Below are 25,660 nucleotides of genomic sequence, written 5' to 3' on the forward strand. Positions count from 1 at the left end.
GGAGTGATAATGGGAGTGAATTTGTGGGACGAGTGATGAAGAGAGTGTGTGAGAGTCTAGGCATGCAAACCACCCCCAATCAGCTGGATTAGCAGAATGCTACAATGGCACCCTAAAACTAAAATTGGCCAAGATTCAAGCGAGCACTGGTCTTAAATGGCCTGACGCTCTGCCCCTAGCACTTCTATCCACCAGAATGACCGTGCATTCGAGAGTGAAACTCAGTCCCTATGAAATTGTTTTCAGCCGCCCGGCCAACATATGGGGGGTGCCCAGACCCACCAGGCTCAGTGAGGTAGAGCACCCTGTTTTGCTTGACTACTTGTATGAATTGACGGCTAAATTGCGTGTTTTACACCAACAGGTCCACAACAGTCTACCTCAGGCCTCTGAAGCTCCAGGGCATCCTATCGATCCTGGATCGTACGTGCTAATAAAGAACTTCCAGCGAACAAAGAACGAACAGCCCAGGTGGACCGGACCACACCTCGTCCTTCTTTCCACTAGATCAGCCGTTCGTGTGGAAGGAAAGAAAAATTGGATCCACGGAACCCACTGCAAGAGGGTCCCGTTACCTCTGCCTTATGACCGGTGGGTCCAGGAAGGAATTGCTGACTCTGAGAACGAAACGGTGCCACGATTTGTACCCTTCAGCGATGCACGTTTGAAAGGGACTACTACAGAGAAGGAGAGCGATAGCATTCTGCAAGGATCTGTGCCACCGTCAATGCAATTGGATACTACTGAGCCTGAACTTTTGTTTCAAGATAACACAGCACTGGGTCGAAACCGCTATAACTTGAGGCTAAGACCTATGATTAAGGACAAATAAAAAAAAGTTTTTTTCCTCTTTTTGATTGTGCAGCTCTCTCATCTGGGATACTTGCTCATTTTTGATTTTCGAACCGCCATCCGGTTCTGCTGCTAGGGTCGCGGTTGCCCCAGTTTTTGGAGTGCAGCTGGAGACGTTTAGGTCAACAGTTCTGTTTGGTCTAAGGGAGTTACCCTGGACTGAACAGAAGCACTCCTTAGCAGAATCAATCTCCCACCGCGGGCAGCAACTTAGAGGATGGAGTGAGAATGGTGTCATATGCTGATGACGCTCAGCATGTCATCGCACTAGCTAATGATGACGACAGCGCGGCAGCAAATGTTAAATCATGTCTCATTGACCTAACAACATGGATGCAGGCTAATTGCCTTAATTTAAATTCAGATAGAACAGAGGTGCTGGTGGTTGGAAACAGCCCTCTAGCTGGACCTCGGCTTGCTGGCCTGCAGATATGGGACCCACCCCTATTTCAGAACCTAAAGTGAAATATATAGGCATCCTCTTTGACGCTCAGCTCTCATTTGAAAGTCAGATCAGGGCCACAGTGGGCACCTGTTTCAGGGTGCAGAGACTTTTAAGGAGGTTTCTTAGGCTAATATCGGCCTAGGTGCAAAAAAACAGTAACACAGGCCCTGCTGGTGTCGCAGCATGACTACTGCAATGTGCTCTACTTGGGGACATCTAGAGGCAGACTGGCTATGCTTCAAAGAGTACAATGCGCGGGAGCCCGGATTCTACTAAGAATTCCAAAATGGACCTCCGTTAGCTCCTGTTTGGCTGACCTTCACTGGCAGCCAGTTAAACACAGAATCTCATTTAAAGCTCTGTGTTTTACGCACAGGATAACGAATCTGAGGGGTCCCAGTTATCTCTTCCCCTTTATCAATGCTTACACTCCTTCCAGAGTACTAAGATCTGAAGAAGCAGCGCTGGCAGTGATTCTCAGAGTACGTCCTGCATGACTTGGGGGTTGCCCCTTTGGTATTCGTGGAGCCAACCTCTGCAACACTATGCCACTCAACCGAAGACTCGAACAGTCCGAGGCAAGATTCGGCAAAAATCTGAAGGCCTGGCTCTTCAGACAGAACTAGAAGCTGACTTGCTTATGACTTTCCTGACCCTGATATGATGCTACACTTTGTGTTGAGACACTCTTGCGAAGTAACCAGGCACTTTTTTTAAATCCCAAATTCATTAATTCATCTATTGAATGACCATCCTAATCGTCGTAAGCCCTATTCCATATTTTCAAAGCCTAAACTTCATTTGGGACTAACACATTGCAACAAATGATTTTTCATTCTCATATCATTCTCATTTTTCAACCCCCTTGATCGGCCACCTCAGTCTTCCTTTTTTCCACTGCATAGATGCATACTACACATCACTGTAAGATTGCTTGGGACAGTATGAGCTACATAAAGAAAGCCACAGAGAATGCTAACTCATTGATATCACATTCTTAGTGACAGGACAGAGGAGTCTTCATGGATTCTTAAATAATCATCCCATGTGAATTCCGACTTGTACAGTTAGGTAGCGATGAGCCCCTGGCAAGCAACTGGATCACATAATATTTGTAACGTAAACTTGACTTGCATCTGAGTGTGAGCAGCGTGCTTTTTACTCATGAGCCCTGTAATCTCAATGCCTAGCAGGTCATGCTTGCGGTCTATAATATGGGCCAGTGGGTTGTCAGCTCCTGTTGGGGGCGCTGGACTTGAGTGATGTGACCCACACACCGGCACACTCTCCCCAATGCAGCCGACGCTCCTGCAGGGCATACCTGCTTCCAGGCCTGCCGCCTACTGCCAGTATGGAAAGCAGGTATGCTGCACATAAAAAGCAAGGGCCTCATTTATGAAGGCCTTGCCCCACTGGTGCGTCACTTTTTCCCATTTTAAAAGTGACGCACCGGCGGCGCAAGACCTTCATAAATAAGGCCCCAAGTGCTTTCATCTACACCTCTAAAAGAATTGCGCGGGGCTGCACACCTTAGTGGTGCCGACGACTACAAGATGTGCGGCAAGCAGCCGCACTGGCTCCCTCTCTCGCCCTAGTCTGCCATGGCACTGGATGGGCAATTAAAAAGAGAATTATAGGAAAAGGAAGGAAGAATAGAAAACTAAAGAAGTAAAGGGAAAACCAAAAAAAGTACAAAAATGTCACGAAAAACACAAAGCAAAATGACCAAAAAGTAAAATTCACTTACACAAAGATGCACACTGATGCAATAAAAAGAAAAAGATTGGTGGATGAGTCAGATAGGGGAAGATTGAAAAGATTAAGGGTGGATTCACGAGTTCCACCCAGGCCCAGTGGAAACCCCTATTTCCAACCTAGCGTCAGAACCCAGCAATACCCATTCACATCTCAGACTGCCCCAATTTCCATTACGTTTAGGAGTTCAGTGGAATTTGAGGCCTAGTGACGATGCCTGAAGGGGGAAGAGGAGTGCGTGTTTGGTAAAGCCCTGGAAGTGGATCAGAAAGGCCCATATATAGAAGGAGAGGTTTATTGATATCCTGTATCCTTCCTGTTAGATACCTGAACTACTTGCTCAACTGTTAGAACACTTGAGATCCTGAACCTACACCTATAGGGAAATGAAGTCCAAGTTAGTGGCATTCAAAATCAGAAGCTTACTAGCCAGATTTCAGCCCCAGTTCCAGTAAAAACTGGGATGATCAAAGAGCCCCACCAATTTGTCATATGTGATTCAAGCACCCTAAACATGTTGGGGGAGACCTAGTCTATAAACTTAATTGTTTGATATATTGCACCCCTTGGGGAGTATCTTTCCTAGTAAAATGGAGCTGAAGGCAGCTTATTGGAATCAGATCACTGTGAAGCGGTTTTCACTTTGTTCACATGGTTCTTTTACTAAGGCTTTCATTGAAACAAAGCGTAAAACCAAATGGGAGGGTTACTGGGATCTTATTACATCTACCCGTGACAGAAAACTATTTAATCAGTTCAGGGTTGGAGCTTTTCCCCTATATTCTTTCACCGCTAAATGGTGTTTAGCAAAGTCTAGTGATTGTCCCTTTTGTCCCGATGTTAACGAAACAGTGACCCATGTTTTTTTTGTCTGTCAAGCATATACCGTACCCAGAAGAAAATGGCTTAAACCAATATGTGCCAACATGGGCACTAGATCTAGCTAAGAGGCTTTCAGAATTTTAAAATGCTCTGTTGAAGGCCCAATAGTGGTCGGTACCGCCAAATTCCTAGGATGGGTGTGGGTGCTTAGACGCAACCATGTGAGACTAATGTAATCACTTATGTGTTCGATTTCCAAATATTAGGTAAAACATATTAACCTATTGAATAATTTTTGATATATGATCCAAAACTTCCCGCAATTTTTGTAAAATGAAGCCGATTTTAATTTTTTGTAATGTATTTGTTGTAGACTGGTTTTATTGGTTTTAATAACTTATTTATTACAAATTATTGTCATTTCCAGGTGTCAAATGTATGTATGCTTTGTCCCTGCTATTAATAATCTGGTTGTTGTTATTTGTCCATCGTATATGTTGGCTAACTTTTATGGTTTTTTTTAACAACCAAAATAAAGTTTATGAACTGAAACTGATATATTGCACACTAGACAGAGTGGGATTAGTTAATCAGGCTGCAGAAACTGAGTTCAAATTGCAGGCACAAGAGTCCATAGTTAGATTATATCCTGCCCTTACCAAGGAAGATTTATACCTGGATCTAAAGTTATCGATTAAGAAGTTTGGGATTTCACAAGGAAGAAAATTGTCTTGATTAAGGGCGCTAAACCCCTAAAGATAACCCTTAAGTCCAATACAGTTTTCCCCCAGACACATCCATACAAATTGACCCCAGAAGCCATAGCAGGAATAAACCCTGTCATTGAAAGTATGTTAGAACATAGCAATTTGAAAGAAGTCATTGGTAGTCCATGCAATTCTCTGATTATTGCCTTGCAAATAGGATGTGAAGAATAGTTCCAGATTTAAGAAAATTAAATCAAATAGTTGTTCGATACTGTCTCCAGAGGGCTGCCTTTAGGAGAAGCACTGAAAGTGCGCCACCTTTTTGGTGAGCACTTTCAGTGCACTTCCTAAAGGCATGTTTGCCTCTGCACCCAAGTCCATAATATGGCGCTGGTGCAGAGGCAAACTGATCCCGAACAACCTCTAATGATAGCGCTGGAGCAACATGAGCGCCAGTGCTATCAGTATTACAGAAGGGGGAGTACAGCCATCTGCGCCCCCCTCTGTAATACCATTGTGCCCATTGGATGCACAAAGTGGGTGCACATGCCTGTTGTGCCCCTGGGGCACAATGTATAATACTGCCCCAGACGCTCAGAAAGTTACTCTGCAGTGCACCTGCTCTTGGAGCACCAGACTACACCAAACAAAGAGTTCATGCTCTTCTGCCATGAGTATGATGGGTATGCTTTATTTGTGTTGACACAGACCGATGAAGAGACCAAATGCCCCCTGACACGGTCAACTGATCTTTTCTCTTCTGTGGCCTTGAACGTTTGAACGTTGGACCTCGATTTAGCTGCTGTGTAAAAACCCTGCACACAGACCCATGGGCTCAAGTAGGTTGAATGGTTCATTGCCAGCCCCATTCCCAATCTGTAGAGGCACCAGACATTGTCGCCTGTGTTATTCACCTTAGTTATAAAGGTCTTGGCTGAATGGACATGAACAGAAACTCAATTGCAGGGGACGACAGGAAGAGACGGCGAGAACCATTTCTTGATTCATGGTTTTCGAAAAGTGAGAAGTAGTTAGACAGAACAAGAGGGAATAGGTGTAAGAAAGAGGGGGCAGCTGCCAGCGGCAGAGCAAAAGCGGACATCTTCCTTGTCTTGTCTGGGCAGGAAGTAAGAGACAGAGACCTTTTCCTTCTCTGCTCCCCGCCCGTCCACGAACAGAATATTTTTGACGTCCAGGGACGTATGTTCATAATAAAAAAGTAGGGGAACGGAAGCTACAGAATTAAAGAAGTAGGGGCACGCCGTGCCCTGCCGTTCCCGCCCACTTCGACCACTGTTGCAAACCAATACAAAGATTATTTAAAATAAAAAAAAACATGAACGGGGTTTCTGCAAACTAAATGAATTCTGCATCAGGTACAGTAATTATCTAAATTTTATTTGACAGCAGGCAAAGTACCTCTGGATGCTTGACAGGTGCTCTGGCAGTTAAACCTATAATATAATTGGTTTATACCTGACTCTGCAAAAGCTCTGCTGGATAATCAAAGGAAATTGGCTATAAAAAGATAGCAGGATTTTACCAATCTCAGCCCCTTACAAAATATCAAAATGATCATATAAGAAAATGGCTTGAGAGCATCTTGACAAGATGGCGCACACATCACAGTTGGGATAGGAACCATTTGCTAATCTCAGAGTCCATGGTTGTCGCACTGGCAGAGGGGATTGTAAATCTACAGTTTTTCAGACAAATGTAACATAAACAAGCACATCGAAACCAGGCAGTAGGCAGAAGAACAGCCCTTGGAGGACGAGTGCCATTCATGCACTCCAGACTCCCAAGTCCTAATAAGGCTAAAACAATTTTCGGATGTGCTTAAACAGATGGAACGATTTTTGTGAGGAGGGGACTCTACTAACGGGCCCACTGGGATCCGGGATTAAAACAGAAGACTCACTCAGAACCGTCCTGTATTTAACGCTGTGCAGCCAGAGGCGAAAAGAACACTAAATTGCGCCGATGCTAATGCCCCAAACTGTTCGTTCATTAAGCGCCTTCCGATTGTATTTGACTGACCACAAGTACTTCCAGAAAAAAAAGTGTCTCTCACGGTAATAGCCTTTAAAAAAAAGAACTGTAAATAGGAAAAGTAAAATAAAGGATATTCCTGGTTCTCAGCATTTTCGGGAATGGAAATTGTTGGCAATTCAAATACAAAGCGCGTGCCTTTGACTTTAATACTAAAGGCGTCTATTTATAGCAGGAAGTAGTCCCCCTTCCTTGGGTGACATATCCAGGACGCAGTTTGTCTAGGTGGAAGTTTTATTGCATTAATTAGTACAGAAAATAGAAAACCCTGCCTCGTCATTTTAGGAAGTGCAGAGGCAGCACATTACCTCTCCTTGGGGAACGCCATTTCCTTTATACCTGGTGTGAGCAGATTCCTTTACATACGGCTGAAAGTCAGCTGTATCCTGAAGGTATGGAGAAAAAAATTGCACAGAGGCATTCATTTATTTATTGGTCACAGCAATTTCCCTGTTGTCGCAAGGACGGCAGAGTCACCTGAAAAAAGTGGGTCATGAAACTCAGGAGATGAACGGATCTCCGCATAGGCCCTGGACTGAAGCGCCCTTATGCAAACATGGTAAAAAATGTACTCATAAAATATACCTAGAGCATGCAAAATGTCTCTGTGCTGCAAGATGCTTATAATTTTAATCTTTTTATTGATTTTTGAATACATTTTGCACAGAGTATACAGCATAAACGTATAACTCTCAGCATAAAGGACAGCTCCAAACATATTGCATACAGGTACATCATTATGTGACAACCAATGCATACAAAATGTCACTCCTTACTTGCAACCGTAATGGAAGAAATAAAATGACTTAGAGGATATAAGTGATAAAAAGTTATTAGAATCCAGAGTATGATTAACAGAATGTTAAACGGTAGGTCTAGGGCAGGTGTGTAAAAATACGTAGAAGGGCCCTCGGATGTTGCCCTTTTGAACGGTTAAACGACAAGTCAGCAGAGTCCCCTTCTCCCATAGAAAATTAAACTGGTAGACATCTCATTAACAAGTCTGAGAAAGCGTGGCACGTGTCAAAAGCAGAAGAAGTGTAGGCCTGCAATTAGCAAAAGTTGGAAGTCTAGAAATAACGCTACTATGCTCTTTCACGAATAAGGAGGCCCCTGTGTCTTTAAATATGTGTTCTGCTCCTGGAGGGAGTGCTGTGGGACGGGGCGGGCGGAGGAAGGGCAGGGCGGGGGGTAGTCAATTACCTACATCAAATGTTTATGTGCAGCTGTGAGCGCCACACTTTAGAGCTAGTCCGAGCGGGACATTGGGCATACACCGCCCACGGAGTATACATAGTTAAACTGCTGAAAAAATAGCGAGGAGTTGGCCTAATGGCTAGGGCGGTCGAACTCGAATCTGGAAAACTGGGTTCGAGTCTCCGCAATGACGCTGAACATCCTGTGATTCTGGGCAAATCACTTTAAGTTCAAGAAAATTTTATTTGATATTAAAATGGAGAAAACAAGGTGTCAATACAAAGTACAATGAAATATAAAACATCGAGAATGGCAATCAATAAGCTAAACATATAGTTGTAAATAGTATCAAGGAAAAAAAACGGGCAATAAAGTAAAAGAAGGAAAAGGCATACAAACATTATCCATAAAAGCGAGAAAGAACCTGAAAAAGAACATATGATAATGATACAATGAAAGAAAAAGAAAAAATAGAATGCAGTGAGCGTTTAAGGAGGTTTGGGAACTTCCAGTTGTGAAGGTAATGGACGAAAAGAGCGGTTAGCACAAGTGTCTAAGTAAAGTGTGACAGGTAGCCATAAGTCCAAACGTTTTGCAGCCATGTGAGCCGGAAAAACAAAAGCAGTGTCAAGCCTGTGGTTGTGGCAAACATTAAACCACCACGCTTTAAAGGAGATATTGGCAAAATTCTTCCAATTTACCGTTATCTGCTGGAAAGCAGCGGCCAGTAGCAAGTCAATAATCTGAGGCTTTAGTTCAACATTATCCCAACAGGGGGAAAGGCTGCCCAAGAAAATGTGTATGTGAGAAAAAGGAATGCACGTATGAAAAATCAAGTTAATTTGAGCCCAAACCTGTAACCAAAAAGCATGAACAGAGGTACATAAGAACAACATATGAAACAAAGTTGCTTGCGGGGAGGAGCAAGACCAACAAAGATGAGGGATGTTTGGGAAACGCTTATGGAGGTCAGCAGGTGTATAAAGGAGTCTGTTATAAATAAAAAACAGGGACTGTGTTAGGGTTGCTGCTCTTGAGGATTTGCGGATCTTAATCCAGACTTTGTCCCATAATGAAGTTGGCCAAGACGTGGAGAGGTCATGTTCTCAGTGTAGGTCTACTTTGGATTTGGGCCTAGGAGCGTCAATAGTGTGAAGGTATTTGTAAATGGAGGAGGCTTTTGGAGTCTTGCGCAAAAATGAATGAAGTAGAGAAACTGGGGTGGGAGAGGCAGGAGATGAATGTGACTGAGAGAGCTGATTGTAAGATGTTAGTACGGCCTCCTTAAGCAAATGATAGTTACGAGTGAAGGAGGTAGGTAAATTATAGAGGGAACGAAGAGTGGCGAAAGACAGGAAGGAGGATTGAGAAAAGAGTTGTGAAATCCATATCAGCCCCCTGTGGTGCCATGCTTTCCAAAAGAAGGGTTTGTTGAGAATAAGTAAAGTGGTGTTATGCCAAATGGTAGAGGAAAGGAAATCAGCAATGGTCGTGGGAGGGGAATGGGAAGACGGTAGGAGTAGTTTAGTAGTGAATTTATGAATGGGGGTGGAAATGGAAGAGGGTTTTCGGGAGAAAGAAAGATATTCAGCGAAGGAGAAAGGAGATAGAAGAAGGCGTTCAAATTAAGCCCATAGAGGACAAGGGGTGCTGGGATCTTGCAGCCAGAAAGAAGCTTGTCGTAATAGGAACGCCTTATGTTAAGCAGGGAAATTTGGAAAGTTAACTCCACCCTCTGTCTTAGGACGAGTCAATCGGGCAAGAGACATTCTAGGCTTTTTATTATTCCATAAAAAGGACATCAGAATAGAGTTAATTTTTTTTTAAAAATTGGAAGGAATGGATACAGGAATATTAGAAATAGTATAGAGGACTATGGGAGACAACATAATTTTAATAGTATCAAGGCGACCCCACCAGGACAAGTAAAGAGGATGCCACTTGGACGTCAAGTCCACTAATTTTTGGGTGCATTTGGATAAACAGAGGGAGACAGTATCTGGAATAGTAGAAGTAATATGTAAGCCAAGGTATTTAATATGGGAGGATTTCCATGCGAAGTTGGAGGCAATAAAATCGGGTTTAAATGTGAATTTCGTCAACGGTAGGATCTCACATTTATCATTGTTGAGTTTATAGCCAGATATTTGGGAGTATTCATGCACCTCAGCAAGGAAAGCAGGAATCGAATCAGTGGGGTTAGATGCAGCTAACTTGACTTGGGAATCTGATATTTGAAAGCCTTGAATGGTGGGATTCTGACGAAGTTTAGATAGAAAGGGATCTAAGGACAAATTAAAAAGAAAAGGAGACAAGGGACACCCTTGACGAACACCTCTTCCCATATCAAAAAAGGAGGAAATTTGACCATTAGCACAAACAGCTGCACGTGGGTTTGAGTAAAGTAAGAAAATTAAGGAAATAAATTTGGGACCAAAACCAAACCAATGAAGGGTGTGGAATAGATAGGCCCATTCAACTATATCAAATGCTTTTTCAGCATCAAGGGCAATGGCCGCAAGGGAATGGGATAATTGACGAGATTTAGATAAAACGTTGAATAACAATCTGGTATTATCGGTTATAAAACGCCCTTTAACAAAGCCTGATTGTTCCTCACCCAGAAGATCCGGGAGAAGAAGATCGAGACGCGCTGCCAGAGATTTCGCAAATATTTTATAATCAATGTTAACTAAGGAGATATGCCTGTAATTCTTACAATGTTGGGCGTCCCTTCCCTCCTTGGGTATGAGGCAAATATGTGCATCAGAGAAAGAGCCGGAGGAAGAACCCAAGGTGAGGAAAGCATCAATGAGGGAGTGTAGTTTAGGGATGAGAAGTTTTGAAAAGTGAAGGAAGAATTCAACAGTGAAGCCATCCGGCCCAGGAGCCTTATCTTTTTGAAGATTCTGGAGTGCTGTGAGTAATTCTTGTTGGGAGATATCGAGCTCTAAGTGAGAAAGATCAAGCGGAAAGTGAGCTGGCTTTTGGATATTGGAGAAAAAGCGATCTAAGGATTGAGAGGAGGGTTGGGTTTCAGAGGAGTATAAGGTTTTGTAAAAGGCAGAAAATTCAGCAAGAATATCTGTGTCTTTGTGTTTGAGAACAGAGTGTGTGTCATAAATTGATTCGATATTCAATTTGTTGTGCTTTACTTTCAAATAATTAGCGAGAATCTTCCCAGCCTTATTTTTACCACCATAAAACTTTGCACTCGATTTCAATAGATATAAAGATGCATCATCAGTGGACTTTTTGTTGAATTTCATTTTGGCATTAATCAAGGCTGTTAAACTGTCTTGCGATCGGGAAGTGAAATAAGAATGCTCCAGTTTCTTAATATCAAGAAGGAGAGTAGCAGTGAAGCTACGAGCAGCCCTCCGATTTTTTGCCACATAGCTGATTATAAAATCCCTTGCTGCAGCTTTGAAGGCGTCCCAAATGGTGTGCTTAGAAAGGGAGGGAGTATCATTAAATGAAAAAAATTCATTGGAAAATTCAGTGAAAGAGGCAGTGAATTTGGGATCCATAAGTAGGGAATTATTAAAGCGCCGTCGCTTAGGTCCAACAGATTTAGGGAGAATGTCAAGTTGAACTAGAGTGAGGGCATGGTCTTGTGGTAAAGAAAATTACCTGGACATTTTTCTGTACATTAATATCAATAGGAATAGCTCGTATAATGAGAGGCAGAGTCCGTGGTATCTGAGTCAAAAGGGCTTTATTTCAATGGCTCGAGCCAGGGGAGAATCGGGTTCCATCACCACTCAGGTTCAGGAAGGGATATCTAACGTTTTATTAACATCACACATTATATATAGTAAAATCACATAATTGCAATGAATACAGTAGGCGTAACACTCCAGGCGGAGCAAGTGAAAAGAGAGAGATAAGAACATATGGGCGTAAAAGAAGGCGTGTAAAAAGGCGTACACGTGGGTGTTCACTCGATGAGTCATAGGAGTGTCATAGGTGGGTGGATGCATAGAGGGGGTCTGCAGGGTCAGCAGAAACCTTTACCCGACATGTGCGCGCAACTGATCATGACGTGAAATTGACGTGTAACTGGGGAGACCAGGGGGGTTGCCTTTAGCACTAGAAGAGGAGTCTGGAGTCTGGGATGTCAGAACGACCTACACCTTTGGCATATCTGATATCTTGTGTTTGGAGGATGTATTGTCTGAAGTAAAGGTCTCTCGAGCAGAGGCCCTTCATCACTAATGCTAGTGTGTGCATATATTTCTTCGTGCATTACGTGGGGGCATGGGCCTACTATGGCAACGGGTTCAGTAAATCACTTGCATGGAGACAGGAAGGCTAGGCCCTATGCTCTGCAGGCGGAACGTGTTTACCTATTTCACTAGACTGGAATGTGTTTTTGCGGAGGCTGAGCAGATAACTGTAGGCAAAATACCGTCTTGGCAGGCAGGCCAGGCCCGGCACCTCTCAGCTGGGCAGGGAGTAAGGGAGAGGTCAGGGATGCAAAACTGCAGCTTTCGGAGACAGAAGAGGTTCGGAGCCTGAATTCAGGGCCTGGCTCGGCTGGGCCACAAAAACGTGTGCTTTGCGTTATTTAAACGTGTACCATGTAAATGCATTGGCAATGCAGGCCTTAGTGCAGAATTAACGTTTCATTCATGGAAGGCCTAATAACTGACATGTTAACGTTAGACGGAAATGCAGGGGCATTATTATGCCAGGCACAGGAAAGGAATTACATGATAACATGGACATACATGGAGCATGGGTACGTGGATAGGGTGCGAGTGGGGGACACATTGACCACACAAAACTTTCTATTTTGATAGGAGAATTAACGCCCTTAACATTCCATGTAATTATTTTTAGCGACATATCATAAAAATGGATAAGAGAACATCGATAGAAAAGGAGAGTAAAAAAATACCCAGAAGAATAAAATGGATAGAAAGGATATGAGAGTAAAAAAGAGGCCAAATGATAAGAAGTGGAAGAATAGTGAGGAGGAAGAACAAGTGATCAAGTAGGAAAAGTGGTAAAAGAGTCAGAGAGAACAAAGAAAGAAGATACCAATAAGAGATAGGGAGAGGTGAAGAAAGGAAATGCAGCAAAAACAAGACCATGGTCAGGAACAAATGAGAAGCAGCAGAGAAGAGATTAGAAAAAAGAAGGAAAGAAAAAAAAGAAGGGAAAAGATATGAATGAAGAACAAATATGGATACCAAGGAAGTGGTAGAGAGAGTCAAATGGATAAAAAAAGAAGTCAGAGGATTGCAAATGCAGGAAAGAAAGATATAAGAAAGTTAAGAACATGGAAATAGAGGAGAAAGAGAAAGAAAAGACACCTTTAAATAGAGACTAACTAGAAATAGAAACAGGATCAGTGACAAAAAGGGAATACCGAAAAACAAGGGGAGGAAGGGAGACATACTTACGAAGGTCGAAACTGAGGAAGGGCGGTCACGAGGGAGGGAGGACGAGAAGAGAAAACTGAGGGGGGAGCGCCCACTGGGGGAAGCAGCACAACCGATGTGAACGAACCATCAAACCAAGGGGAGGACATACTGTAAACTGTAAAACCTGTGGAAGGAAAAAGAAAACAAAAGAGTTGAGGAGAAGAAGATATCACGAGATTTACTAATAGAAACAAGATGCCAGAATAAGTGGAAAAGAAATGAGCATATCTTGAAACAAGAGGGGAACATATATGAAGGGGAAGGATTCAGACAAAAGAAAAGTGTCAAGAAAATAATGGAAACAAACATATATAAGTTTAACAAAAACCATGTGAACTAGTGAATATGTCAAAATAGTAGGTTATGAAAGTCATGGAGGAAAAGCTGATGATGAATTGGAGAGGTCCATTTGAGATGAGTGACAGGAATTGAGGAAGCTCCGAAGGCGGACAGGATCCTCGTAGGTTGTCGTTTTGTTGTTGTAAGTGACTCGAAAGAGGCAGGGGTGGAAGAGGCCATATCTGGCGCCAATGGATCGGAGTTCCGGTCTCATATCCAGGAAAGCTTTGCGGCGGCTGGCTGTGGCTTTGGCGTAATCCTGCGCGAAGAAGAGGGTAGAGCCTGACCAAGTGAGGCGAGGGGAAGCGCGGGCCGCCGATAAAACCTTGAGAAGATCAGTATATTCCAGAAAGTACATGATGACGCCTCGCGGTCTGGAAGAGGCAGAGGAAGATGAAGAAATGCGGCCTAGCCTATGAGCTCGCTGGATATTTAGCGTTGTTCCCTCAGGTAAATGAAGGAGCTTAGGCAGGAAAGATTTGAAAAAAGCAATGGGGTCAGTCCCCTCACAATTTTCCGCCAGGCCGTAAATACAGAGGTTGTTACGTCGATTTCGATTTTCAAGTTCCTCGACCTGCTTCTGAAGAGAAGAAATCTGCGACTGCATATGCGTCACCTTGGAGGATGATTCTTGAAGGGAGGATATGGAGTGTTCCACAGTCGTCACTCTCGCATCCATCTGTTACCAGTTATCGGTTAAGACTTGCAACTTGGAGTTAGTTTCCTCCATGAAAGGTCGAAGAGCACGTATCTCCTCTAACAATAGTTCCATAGATACAGCTGAAGTGGAGCCGGACGGTGATGGAAGGTCTTTTTTGAGGCGCTTCGACGTAGCTTTTCCTGAGGGTTGAATAGGACGTTCTGCGTTGGACTGCGACATTTGGATGGCAAGTTCTTGAGATGCTTCCAGGTGCGCCAATGCAGAAAAGACTTTGGAATTCTTGATGAAAACACGTCGTGGAGTTTTGGAGACATGACCAATAGCGCCTTTCTCCATATGATGAAAACTGCCAGCAAAAAGAAAGGAATAGAGGGACTAGAATCTGGAATAACCTGTATCTGCGAAAGTCAGTAGAGAAATGGAGGGAGGTTGGTCGATAAATGCGTAGAAAAACAGGAAGGTCCGAAGGAAACTTCGTCACAGCTGCTCAAGGGCTACAAAGGTGCACATAAGGACACATAACAGTGCCCACATGCGTGAGTCCAGAAGCCTCCATGCAGGAAAAAAGACCACAGAATGCCCACAATATGAAAGACAAAATGCCAGAGGAATCCACAAAGAAGACTGCAGCTGCGTTGTAAATAAGAGCAATTGAGAAGGTACATGCAATCATAGGCAGGCAATGGCATCAAAAAGAAGGGGGAGCATCATGTGGCGAAAGTCCAAAAGAGAGAAAATGGCCGCCGAAATGATAGTGTCCATAAACATTGCTTTTGCAGGATGAGGCAAGCAGGATGGAGGCACTGGTATTGTAGAAATTGGAAAAATAAGCTCACCCGAAATGCTTGTGGAGGTCTGTGGCAGCAATTGAAGGCAGCATTGTCCGTGAGAAGGAGCGCGATAGACGCGCAAAAAAGAAACAAAATGGCGGTCGCGGCTGACAGGGAGCCACGGCCGCTCTTAAATGCCACAAAAAAAACGTATTTGATGTGAAAAAGCGCCGCCGTTGTATTCACGGCGGTGCGCTCATATTCCGACTTGGAATGCCTCCTTCGTTAGGCATCCGCCACAGGAGGGAGAAGTTAAAACCCCTGGGTGGTCCAGAGCGCTCACACGGGAGCCGCCATCCGCTTCGGGCGCTAAGCCACGCCCCCTGGGCAAATCACTTAATCTCCCCGTGCCTAACAAATATGAATGTGTCCTCATGTAATGAAACTGATGCTATGTAAATCACTCTGATACCTTATACCTTCGGATCAAGTTTGTGCTATATAAAACTCAGTTAAAAAAGAATTCGGCGAAATTTGTGCGAGGTGTGGGGATAGGTATATCCAAGAGTGTCTCAAATAAGGTAATCAGCCACATCCCAGAAAGTCTTGAGTGCAGGAAAGGACCAGAGAATGTGTAGTATGTTGCAGTCCAGGTCATGACATCGGGAACAATTTGACGTGGAAATCAATCGTGCACTGTGTAATTTTGCAGGAGACAGTGCCAGTCTTGTAAATCTTAAAGTAGCAGAACTTCATTCAAGCTTCTCTCATACCCCTACTATGAGAGGCAAGGAGCCGGGACCAGGGTGCCGGTGTGCAATCAATTTATAGTCGAGTCTGCCATTGAGAGAAGAGAGAAGGCGTTCTAGCGGCTCAGACAATAATTTGGAGATCAGGAGACTATGAAGGCCAGAGATAAGCTTTTTAAAGGTGCCCTAATGTACCAAGTATGGATTGAGAGAAGATGGAGGAGAAGACCAATCCACCGTGTGTCGCTGTGAGTAGAGGCAATGTTGAAACTGGAGATATCTGTCTATCTGGAGAAGTGGTGGCGTGGAAGGTGGAATTCCGCATCAAGACTCTCAAAGAAGTTAGGAAGAACACCCTGAGACAGTAGGCTGTCCCTTGTAATGCGGATGAATACTAGTAGTGGTTTTTCAGTCACCAACAAAGAACATGATATATTTTTTTGCTTCAGTTTTCCAGCTATATATACCGGATTGCACCTCCCAGGATGCATAGTGCTGTTGGCTGAATAAAACAAGACTGGCTGAAAATCATCTTTATGACAGGGAAAAAGGTGACATGTCTGAAGGATGTTCGCTATGTTATGCTGTGCCATGTATTTGTAAAGCACACCTCTGACATTGCTCTACCTTTAGAGTGCTGGCGCTTTCTTGCCTAATTAGAAATCAAGCACTGGAATGTCAATAGATCCCCCATTACATGTCATGTGGAGTACAATTTCAAGTGGAATTCTGCTCCGCACATATTTATGTTTAAAGTATTTTATTGAAGCAGGGTGGGGTAGGACACAAAGGGGCAGGGAACAGGTGAACCACAAGATCCGCGCACCAATGCGCATCATACAGCCAATACAACAATGCAGTTACAATTTTGCAAGAGGCTCCATCCGACTCGGGAGCATAGCTTTCGCACCTGTGGGCACGGACAGACAACGAGGGGAGGGGGGGGGGAGAAAGGGAGGGGAGGGGCGGGATGGGGGGAGGAGAGAAAATCAGGAGGGAGGGGACAAGAGAGAGAACGAATGAAAAAAAAAAAAAAAAAAAAAGGGGGGGGGAAAGAAAAAAAGGGGGGGGGAAGGGAAGAGAGGAAAGGAAAAAAAGGGGGGGGGGGTGAAGGGAGGAGAAGCAACCCCGCTCCAAAAACCTACCTAACCAAACTGAACCCCCAACTACCATACCCCAACCCACCCCCTGTACTGTGCCAGCATCTACAGTCTCCACTACTGTGAAGTCTCCATGAATCTCTACTATACAATACCGACCCCACCCAATCAAGCAGGCGGGTTCGGCGGCGGCGTCAGCCTCATCAACCGAAGATATCTAGGGCAGGTGATCTCTCGAAACTCGGAACATAACAGGCTGTGAAAGGGCTCCCACAATTCCTCAAAGGTATCAGTATCCCCCAGGGCTACTAAGGACATCTTCTCCATTCCAAGAACGTGCCATAATCTGTGCAGCCAACCAACTACAGAGGGAAGTGTTGTAGTGCGCCAGTGTATGAGAATATTCTGCACCGCTGATCCCAGCGCAATTGCGATCTGTCTACCCCTCTTAGACCTAAGGGGATACATCAACCCATTCGGCAACCCCAACAGGACATAGGCCGGGAATCTAGGCAGGTCTATCCCAAAGCATTTGTCCACCTCGCTCAGGACCTCTTCCCAGTAAGGAGCCAGCAGGGGGCAATCCCATAGTATGTGTGTTAGTGTACCAGTGTTGCCACAGTTGCGCCAGCACGTCCCTGGTATCGCCCTATCCATCTCGTGCAGTTTCTCCGGAGTGCGGTACCAGTAGGTCGAGATTTTAGTAAAGGTCTCTGTAAGACCCGTGTGGTAGGCCGAGTGGCGCGCGCGGTAGGAGATGTGGTCCCATTCTTTATGACTCAGCTCGCGCCCGAGGTCTCGCTCCCATCGTTCCCGACCGGGGTTGTGAATGTGAAATGAGGGGGGCTGCAGCATTTTATACAGGTCTGAGATCAGTTTGGCGTCCGACGTGCGAGTAATTAACCAACACTCATAATCCGTGATTTCCCGGTGTGCCGCGTCGCGCACTTGGGGTTGTAATGCCCAGTGGCGCGCCTGCATGTATCGCATGCGCTCCGTTTCGGGGAGGCCATAATCCCTCCTCAAGTCCTGGAAGGAGACAACTCCTTCAGGGGAGTACAAGTGGTACAGAGTGCAGCAGCGGGCCACCCGCCAGCGCTCATAGGCACCCTGTTCCATCCCCGGGCCGAAGTCCGGGTTGCCAATGAGCGGCGTAAAGGGAGAGGGGAAGGTGGTAAGCTCGCATCTGGCAGCCACCGAGTCCCACGTCTGGAGCGGGACCCGCGTTACCAAAGACGCGTAAAGATTGGGGGGCCGATGGGCTCGCCTCAAGAATGGCACTTCCTGCAGCGTCCTACCCGCCACCGCCTGATCCTGGAACAACCAGTGTTTATCAGACTCCCACCGGCTCCATTCCACGAGATATCGGAGCTGAGCGGCCTGAAAATATTTCCGCAAGTCCGGTATCCCCAGCCCTCCGGATTCCGGTGATAGCATAGCGATGCCCCTCTTGATCCTCGGCCTGCGGCCCTGCCACACGAACCGTGCAATGGCAGTCTGAGTCTCCGCAAGCCACCCCGCAGGGGGATGGAGCGGTAACGCTCTGAAGAGGTAAAGCACCTGAGGCAGGAGGGTCATCTTCACCGCGGCCACCCTACCCAGTAGCGACAGCGTGCCCTTATCCCACCGGCCCAGCTCCTCCCTGATTTTCGTGCCTAGAGCTGCGTAATTGGCCGTGACCATCTCCGGGAGGGAGGGCGCCAACAGGATCCCCAAGTACGGGATCCGGTCCTTGGACCAGCTCAGAGGGTAAAGCCTCTGCAGTTCCACTCTAGTGGCAGCAGTAAGCGAGATGTCTAGGGCGGCTGACTTACCCAGGTTCACCTTGAAGCCCGCCACGTCAGCGAATAAGTTCAGTTCCTCCACACAGGCCGGCAGCGATCTCCGCGGGTCATCCAGCGTCAGAATGACATCGTCCGCGTACAGGCTAATCGTATGACGAAACCCACCCATCTGGACGCCGATAATGTCAGGGTTCTGCCTAACCCTCTGGGCAAATGGCTCCATGTACAAGGCAAAGAGCAAAGGGGAGAGCGGGCACCCCTGTCTCGTGCCCCGCTCAATGGGTAAGGGTCGAGAGCTGCCGCCGTTCACCCGGACCACCGCAGATGGGAACCGGTAGCAATTGAAGATCAGATGACGGAACTTCTCCCCTATCCCAAATTTGCTCAGGACTTTCTCAAGGTAGGGCCAGTGCACCCTGTCAAAAGCCTTCTCCGCGTCTATGGACAGGAGCATCCTCTCTCCAGGGATCCTGGAAGCCTTCTCGAGAATGTGTGTCACCCTTTTCGTATTATCTACCGTTTGCCTACCGGGCACGAAGCCCGCTTGGTCCGAGTCAACCATGCCGGGGAGGTGCAACGCCAGGCGTGCAGCTAAGATACTGGTGAACACCTTCAAATCAGTGTTCAGCAGCGAAATGGGACGATAGGACCCGCAGGCGGTCCTGTCCTTGCCCGGCTTAGGGATCACTGAGACCGTGGCCTGGAGAAATTCGGAGGGGATGGCTCCCGGTTCTGCGAAGGAGTTAAAGAGGCGAGTCAGCAGAGGCGCCAGTTCCTGACAGAAGGTTTTGTAAAACAGCGGGATGAGGCCATCCGGTCCCGGGGCCTTGCCCAGTTTGAGCCGGGATATCGCCGTGACCACCTCCTCGATACGTATGTCACGCTCCAGATACTGAGCCTGATCCTGTGTCAGCGACGGGAGCGGGACCGAGTCCAGATAGTCCCCCTCAGCCTGGGCCGAAGGGGGCTCCCCGGAGTAGAGGTCCGCATAGAAGCCGCGGAAGACGTCCGCTATGTGCTCATCGGTCGTGACTCTGCCTCCGGCCGGGTCCAGTAGTTCCTTCACTCGGTGCTGCTGGTGCTGCACCCTGAGTTTGTTAGCCAGGAGCCGCCCACACCGATCGCCCCCTGTGTAATATTTGTGCTTCAGGCGGAGCACCGCGTACTCCACCCGATCTGTGTCAAGGGCCGCCAGGAGCTTCCGCGCCGCCTTCAGCTGCCTCCACACCCTGGGGGCCCCTGTCCTGTGATGAACCTGCTCCAGCTCCCTCACCTGCCGGGTAAGCTCATCTCTCTTGAGTTGTCGGTCCCTATTCTCGGCAGCGGAAATCGCGATAAATTCGCCTCTGAGCACGGCCTTTAGGGCTGCCCACTATGTCGCGCGGGAAGTATCCCCATTATCGTTCACGGTCTGAAAAGCCAAAATGGCCGCCCTGATCTGATCCACCACCGACCGCCTATGCAAAAGCGTGTCTCGGAGCCTCCAGACCCCCCTCGGCCGAGCCACCGGCGGAAGAGTGAAAACGCCCTCCACCGGAGCGTGGTCAGAAAGAGAGAGGACCCCCATGTCCGCATTCGAAGCCAAAAGAAGCAGTGGGCCCGACACTAGGAGATGGTCTAAGCGCGCATAAGATCTATGGGCGTGTGAGAAGTAAGAGTATGCGCGGGTGGTGGGGTGGAGGCGGCGCCACACGTCATGCAGGTCCAGCTCCTCAAGTCGAGTTCGAATCGAGCCCGAAAGCTCACCCAACTGATGGCGCCGCTGCACAGACCTATCCAGCGCCGCGTCGAAAACCAGGTTCAAATCACCCCCCAACACTATGTGCCTATCAGAGGTGGATGCAACGTCGTCCAAGGCCCTGTGTAAGAATTGGTCCTGATGATCATTGGGGCAATAAACGGAGCCTACAGTCAGTGCTAAGCCCCCCACCTTAATCCTATATACTAGAAGTCTCCCTTTCTGTTCTGCGACCTTGCTCACGACCTCACCCCTGAACCCTCTAGAAAACAAAATGGCCACCCCTGCCGTCTTGGAGGTGCTAGAGGAGAAGAGCTGTGTGGGGAACTTGGGGGTACGCATCCGCGAGCAATCCTTAGCCAGCAAATGGGTCTCCTGCAACAGGCAGATATCCGCTTGTGAGTTTTCCAACAGGGATAACACTGCCCGCCGCTTAACCGGATTATTCAGCCCTTTCACATTGAGAGTAAGCACCTTAAGAGCCATCAAAGAGGGAGGTCAAGGAGCACATAACAAGAAGCAAAGCCCCGCCAGCAAACACAGAAGGCACCCTTCGAGGCCTCAAAACAGAGCAACATTGAATCAACCACTGGCACAGTACAGTCCCCGAACCCCAACACCCCACAACCAAAACCCCCCCCCTGCCCCTACACCACCAAATCCACACCACCCCCCGCTACTGGCCCCCCCTCTAGGTCCCAAAATCAAAACATCTGCCCGCCCGCCCCAACCCCTTCCCCCGCTTCTCAAACTTTTCAAAAAAGACATTGTCCCAGTCCGGCCCGAAACGGGCAAGGCCGTGGTAAGTCAACCTAGTGGACGTCCAGCCACCACCTCCAGCACTCGCCCTTCCTCCCAGCCCACCCCCCGGATCCCCGCACCTGCAATAAGAATGAGCTAAAGTAGACTCCCCCCGGAGTGAGTTCAGGCCGTCAAGGCCACTTCGCCATTCGCCGCCACTCTGGAGGCCTCCTGGATGGCAGCCGCCATTTCTGCCCGGATGGCAGGCGAGCCCGGGCGCTCCGCCGGAGGAGAGGCCCCCCCCCCAGCTTGTTGCCATCCATTACGAGTGCTGCGCCTCCGCCGTGGGGCCGGGGTATCTGTGTCCGATGCAGTGAGGCCCAACACCGCGCAGACATCTTGAAGGGACCGAAGCTGATGCAAGACACCGTTCCACCTGAAGATCAGACGGAAAGGGTGCCCCCAGGAGTACTGTGTCTCATGCTCTCGAAGGAAGTCCGTGGCGATCTTGAAGGATTTCCTCTTCTGTAGCGTGACTGTGGATAAGTCCTGAAACAGGGTCACAGGGTGGTCCCGGAATCGGAAAGGTTGCTGCCCTCGTGCCTCTCGGAGGATCCGTTCCTTCAAGGGAAAGTTCGGGAGGAAGGCCAAAATGTCCGGAGCGGGCGCCGTGGCTCTGCGGGGGCGACCCACCCGATGTGCCCGGTCAATGCGAATCCGAAAGTCCTCCGACTCTCCCAGGATCGCACGGAAGAGGGCCACCAGATATGCAGTCACGTCTTCACCCTCCTCACCAGACGGCACACCGCGGACCCGTATGTTGTTCCGCCTGGACCGATTTTCAAGGTCCTCGGCGTGGGCCTGTAGCTCAATCTGTTGCTCCCGTAGCCGCAGGACCTCCTGCTGCAGATGGGTGATCTCCTCATCTCTGGAGTGACCCGCCTCCTCCACCGTGTTCACACGGTCCCCCAGGGAGTCCATCTCTCTCCTCACTTCGCGGACCTCCCCGGCCACCTCACGCTTGAGTGTTTGGAAGTCCTCCCGAAGGGAGCTAAACAAGGACTCGAGAAATGACCTCGTCACCGGGGGCTCTCCACCGTCTGCCCCCCTGGTTGGTGCCGGGGAGGTCGCGGCAGGCTGGGCACCTCCGCTGCGTAGGGCGCCCCGTCCCAGCATTTCCGGCAAGGTCCGGTCGCCCCGTCGCTGCCCCCCGGCATTCGACATTGTAGATTAATAACGGACACTGAGGCTCACTGAACAGCAAAGAAAGCAGCTATATGCCAGCCGGGAGCAGCCCACCCAAAGAGCACCAGGAGGGCCGAGCTGCCCGGCCGAACTTCACAAAATGGCCGCTCAGTAGTGTCGAGGGGACAACGCCCAAGATGGAGACCCTCTCTCCTTCTCCGATCTGAGATCCAGAAATCCGGCCAGTGGGCTAAGTCACAAGGCAACGTTCGCCGGGGTCCACTGCTTCAGGGAAAGATCTTCCCCGGGAGACTCGGTCCACAGTCCCGCACAGATAACTAGCCGAGGCGATCTCCTCCAGCGGGCCTCGTCTAGCCACGGGCTTGCGTAGTGAGGTGATGCCGACTCCGCCTCCGCTCTGCACCTCCGCTCCGTTCCGCTCCGTACAGCCGCTGTCGGACAACTCCGAGCCGCTCGCGGAGCCGTCGCCGACTCCCACTCCAACAGCTCATGCACCGCTGCGGGCTTCACACCTCGGAGGCCGGTCGCTTCGTCGCGCTCCGAGGGTTGGGAGACTCGCGGCTTCCAGCTCTCACTCGGGCCGTTCAGCGGGCTCCGACCTGGGCTTCACCGGCCAAAATCTCATCCCCGACGGCGCAAACCAGGCTCAGCAGGCTCTCTACACCTCCACCGTGAGCACCAGGCTCAGTTGCCGCTTGGTCCGGGGGGGAATCAGCGGTTCCAAGCGGTGCAGGAATTCAGGGGTCCGGGAGCTCTCGGCAAGTGCGACCGCTCAGCCCGCCATCTTGGCCACGCCCCTTCCCCGCACGTATTTAAACCAGCTGGTGTCTCGACACCTATGTTTTCTGGTTGTGGGAACACTGAACCCAATGTTATTGGCTGAAAATTCAAGTCAGTAAAATTGTTTTGGGAAAGGGCCACAATCTAGCCTGGCCCCAGTCCCTGCCCACACTTGCTAATCCACCAAGGCATGGGGCACTCAATGCTGCCCCAATACAAGCACAATCTGCCCTTCCCACCCAGAACAGGTGGTAAATGTCTGCATTAAATTCCATGATATAGGACATTCCATGACAAATTGGGCCTGGTTAATCTGGACCCCACATATGCACCCCCCCTTCCTGGGGGTTTAACTTGTAATAGGAGGAATCATGCACAGAGTTTCTGACTGGTAATGGAAATTCCAGCCACGCTGAATTGGTGTACATTCTTCATTCATAATCGGCGACAAGGTCTGGGACATTACATTATGCCTGCACACTGAGGCACACATCATGTGGGCACTCAGGTACGCCAAAGAAATACACCTTAAATACTCATTTTGAGAAAGTTTAATGATACATAAACACTCCTGCAGACAGCATGAATGTACAAAAGGCCAACAATCACACATAACCCTATACATTAGGTAGCACAGAGACAAGTGTATCATCATAGCAAGAAGTAATAGCATCTGTGATAACAATGTGATGTGCATTGGGTAAAAAACGAAATCCACCCGGGCAACAATAATTACTATTGGTCACCAGGGAAGAACTGGGTGAGGCACCCTATAGGAACGCCAAGAGTTGTGCATTAGGAAAGACTGGATGGTCTAGTGTTCAGAGGCACATGGTCGCCCCATTTATGGGTTATAGGGTGATATGCAAAAGAAGAAAGATAGGGCCTGATGTATGTTTCGTATATGTATTTGTAAAGCGCACAATCACCCTCGAGGATATCCTGAAAAGAAGGCAGCAAAATGTGATCCCAAATTGTGCATCGACTTTTGGCAACCAGCCTTTAATTCTGAGATGGTACCTATGCACTAAAAAAGTTGCATTGCAAAATCTCCAGTTGCAGAGGGGCACAGTATGAACTGCCTAACAAATATTGATTAGGTAGGTTGCTATTAGTTACCCCCCAGTGATTGACTACTAACATAGGGGGTGGTGGCCTGCAAGGAACAACAGACTACCATCCCTGTACTTGTTTTTCCAAACAGAAACTTCTTTAAGCAGACTACGTTCCTTTAAGAAACTGCTTTTTAAAAGAAAATGTTTGAGAACATATTGAGAGAGCTGGCAGGGGTCCTTTGGACCACTGCCTGCTCCCGCCAAGACCACCTGACACAATTCTCAAAGGGGAAGCTGTACATTAGGAACAGTTTCTACTTTGCAAATCTATTTCCCCCTCCTTTATGAATTTGGTAATTTTTCAACGGTTTGCGACCAGGGTTGTGGTTGCAAACCAGTGAAACATATCACTCCTATTTGCAGTTAAGAGGGAAAATCCCTTTTACACCCTTTTCTTAAATTGGAATTGGGCCTGTACATCCTTTTTTTACATATTAAAACTCAGGCTTATTTACAAGCCTTGTGCACCGTCGGAATGTCACTTCTTGGGATTTGCTGTCTGCGCACAGTCCAAACCTAAATCTACAAGACCACGGAAAGTTACCCTGCATGGCATTTCATGGCCTCCTAGATATGGTGTAAGGCAACGCAGCACAAGTTGTGACAGCGAGCCCTGGGATTTTGACTGGAAGTATTTTGCTTTTTGGGAATCACAAGCTCATACCTATAGAAGAGAGGATAAAGAGCAGCCATATACTTCAAACATCTCAATATGCCTGTATGAATTTCAGCCAGAAAGGGAGGCAAACATTCACAATCACTGAAAAGTTTTAGGTGATAACAGATGTTTTGTTATTCACTAAGTGAGATATGTACAATAGAAATGGTGGAGTGAGGCGTTAGCCGTCGTGGCTTAACGCCTCACTCCACCACTCCTGAAACGCAAGGCTGCACCATATTTACAACCATATGATGGAGTCTTTGGTTCCCCCTGCGATGGCACTACGCTTAGCTGTGTGCAGCGGTACAATGGCAGTCCAACCACCAAAGTCAGAATCCGCCCCTTTGTTATTTCTCAGTTGGCACAGATTAGAAACACAAATTGCAGCTTGATCGTGCTTTTGCTACTACTAATCCCCTTTTGATCAAAAAGGATTTGTTATGGTTACCTCTAACAGACTTTCTTTCTAGACATATTCAATAATTTTCCCTTAATGTTTATAAATTGTCTGCCTTTTTCTCTTTCTGTTCCCTTCCCTTCCCTGCCCTCTCTTTCCCCTTCTACATAATATCGTTAAAAACCATTTTCCCTTGGTATAATTTTTAATATCCCTTTTTGGGATTTTTGTTTTCATTTTTGTACTTTGTATCTTTCTGATCGTGCTTCAATGCCCTGTGGATTGTTATTATGTTTTACACTGTTTATCTGATTTAATAAAGCTTTCTAAACTTAAAAAAGTAACACAAATTGCAAA

The sequence above is a fragment of the Lissotriton vulgaris genome, chromosome 7 (assembly GCF_964263255.1).
Source record: "Lissotriton vulgaris chromosome 7, aLisVul1.2, whole genome shotgun sequence".
In the NCBI taxonomy this organism is placed as follows: domain Eukaryota; kingdom Metazoa; phylum Chordata; class Amphibia; order Caudata; family Salamandridae; genus Lissotriton; species Lissotriton vulgaris.